This window comes from Vigna angularis, chromosome 11 (genome assembly GCF_016808095.1).
Source record: "Vigna angularis cultivar LongXiaoDou No.4 chromosome 11, ASM1680809v1, whole genome shotgun sequence".
Classification (NCBI taxonomy): domain Eukaryota; kingdom Viridiplantae; phylum Streptophyta; class Magnoliopsida; order Fabales; family Fabaceae; genus Vigna; species Vigna angularis.
Window position 1 is genome coordinate 11514230 of NC_068980.1, and position 3111 is coordinate 11517340.

Sequence of the window (3111 nt, forward strand, 5' to 3'; positions counted from 1 at the left end):
GGATGGCGCGGAGGCGGAACCGGACGGCGAGGTGATCTTTCGTGTGGGAGTCTTCCGCGAAAACTGCGAGTTTGCTGCCGGCGAGCCTGTTCATGTGACTGGAACCGAGCTCCTAGCATTGGGTTGTGATTTGGAAATTTTAGGGTTTTTGGTTTGCGGATTGTGCGATCGTGGAGACGATGGGGATGACTTCATGGTGCCCCTGTGACAGCAGCGCCTGGTGGCGCGACGGAGGCTGATGGGCGGACCCGATTTGGGGGCTGTCTTCGGAACACGTTGGGTGTAGTTTTCAGAAGAGAGGTTGCCATTGGAGACGAAGAGTGAGAACCTTAGCTCAATTTGGGGATTTAGGGTTCCACTTTTTCTTGCGCCTGCTGAGAAACGATCCTCTGCAGCTAGGGATTTCACTAAACGGAAGAGAAGATCATCTAGCCGTAAATCACGCTCTGATCACAAAGTCTTTGTTCATCCACCAGATTTCAGTTCCTGTCTCCTTAGAACTTAAGGATACAGAGGTACGAGCCTATAGAACAGGTATGTTTTTGCGCTGGATCTGACCCGCAAAGGGGTGTGATTTTGCGGAGGTGCTCACTGGCGCGATTTCGCAGAGGTGCTCGCGGTGGCGTCAATGGCTCACGGAGGAGATTCCTGGCGGTGATGAGGCGGCTTCATCTTGAAGAAGTGATTCGTCGAGGCCGAGGCTCCACTTGTGGCTTCTTTGGGTTGGCACTCGGCCCCACAGTGGGCGCCAAAATGTTTCAGTGTAAATGTTGTCCGATGTGTCTTTGTTGCTCCTGGCTGTCTGGGACGCTTGCTCTTCTCCAATTCAAAATGTTTCGGTGTAAATGTTGTCCGATGTGTCTTTGTTGCTCATGGCTGTCTGGGACGCTTGCTCTTCTCCAATTGTTGTTGTTCATACTCGCCAAAGGAGGGGGAGATACCTGCAAAGATACTCCGACGCTCAAGTCAGATGTGAATTATGGAGCCTCAGCTCTCAAGAGAGTGATTATGATACTACTCTGAAATATTATTTAGGGTCTCTAGACATAAAGAGAACGTACCTGAACTTTTGCCCTGTTATTGTATTTTATAAGCAAAATAAAAATAACCACCTTACCTAAAAATATGGTTAGTGGCTTTATAAATATCTTAACCGCTTAAGATATTTTATATAATAAATATAATATCTAAGATATTTTATAAATATCTTACTACATAACAAGGTCTAATTTAATTTTATACAATTTGTTATAAAATAAAAGGCATACTTCACTTCCGAACTTTATTTTAATTATATCTTGTACATCAACCAACCAAGAGTAAGAAACAGCCTTAAACATGTTGGGATTTTGAATTTATATAGGTTTGTTGGTGGGTAAAATCGGAACTTTGGGTCGACAATGCATTAGGCACATGAACCACAACCATAGCCATGTCGCTTATAGAGGTTGGCAAGGAACATTTGGTGTTTATGCTTTGGGCGCATAACTCCACGCATTGTGTATACGTATAATCTCAGACCAAATTCTTATTAAGTGGCCTAAAATTATTATTTAATGTAGAATGAAATTATGGTGAGAGACTTGAAATATTTGATGACACACTTCTTTTAACCATATACGAGTTGAATGAGATATATCTCATTTAAATAATATATGTAGATTTCATTGTGCATCATGTCAAAATTTTGAACTTAATAGTACAATTTTTCTTTAATTATCTTAATTGTAAGCACACATCAATGTAACCATCATTACTCCAAATCTCTAAAGTCAACTATAATGAAATATTAATAAATCCAAAACCAAAAAAGGTTTAAAATGTTCAAAATTTCATATATACAAGTCTGCAATTACCTATTATGAGGTAAAATTTGTGCAATTATTTCGTCATTCACAAAATTCTACACATAATATGATCACATCAAACTTTTTAGCACTTTTTTTTCCCAAAGATAATGCATCACTCTATCATTTCTAAAAATAAAATATCACTATAATTTACTAATTGCATTCAGAGATTAAAAAAAGATGCAAATTATTAAAACATAAAATCATACTTAAATAATAAGTTAAATATATTTTTAATTTTTAAACTTGGATAAAAAAATTGAAATTTATAAACTGAAATGCAGTTTAATCCACAATAAAAGTTTTAAATTGTTAAATTAGAAAGATTATATCTATTTTTTTAAATTTGAAATCAAATTATATTAAAGTTTGAAATAAAGATAAATTTCAATTTTACGTATAAGTTTAAAAAATAAAAATGTATTTACCTTTAAATAATCTATTTGAAAACAAATAAAATCTAAAACCAAATTATTTATTTTAAGAAAACTATATATTTGAAAAGATTATATGGAACATAACACCACAAATGCTTCTAGATCACCTTAAGGTTCTAACATGAATCAAGAAACATTCCAAAAGATAAACTCAATTTCATTAAAACGTTTTTTCTCCAACAACCCTATTTTTTTAACTATCTTGTGAATTGAAAATCAAAATAGTGTGGAGACGAAGAGAGTAGGGTGGTTAGTTTTTTTAAGAGAAGAAAAAGATAGAAATTGAGTACGTGATTTCATAATTCAAGATAGGGAGAAGTTTCAGCTTCTAATGATTCAAAGGAGAAGATCATTGGACCTCTTGTTTGCTAAACTCACACCCCCGCTCCTCCAACCTATATTATTCCTTGAACTCAAAATTTCTATTTTCACCCCTCGTATATTATAACTTGCACTCAAAATTGCAACCCACTCCTCAAACCTATCATACTACTCTAAATATAAAACTAAGATATTTCACATAGTATACATGACTAATTAATTAAAATTTAACCATATTATATTTTTTAATATCTTTTTAAATCTACTTCATACTCTTATTCTATCATATAAAACAGCTCTTTATGAAGAAAATATCTTTCTTGAAGAAAAGAAAAAAAGTATATAGAAAGTTTTCCTTTTTTGCTTTCATTGTGAAACTTGAGAAACTGAAATAGTGAAACTGTTCTTCTACTGAAAGCGATTTTGAAATATTTTCCGTGCTTCTAACAAGTATTTTAAGTGTATACGTTTGACTTATTAGTAAAAGATTAATGTACAAAGAA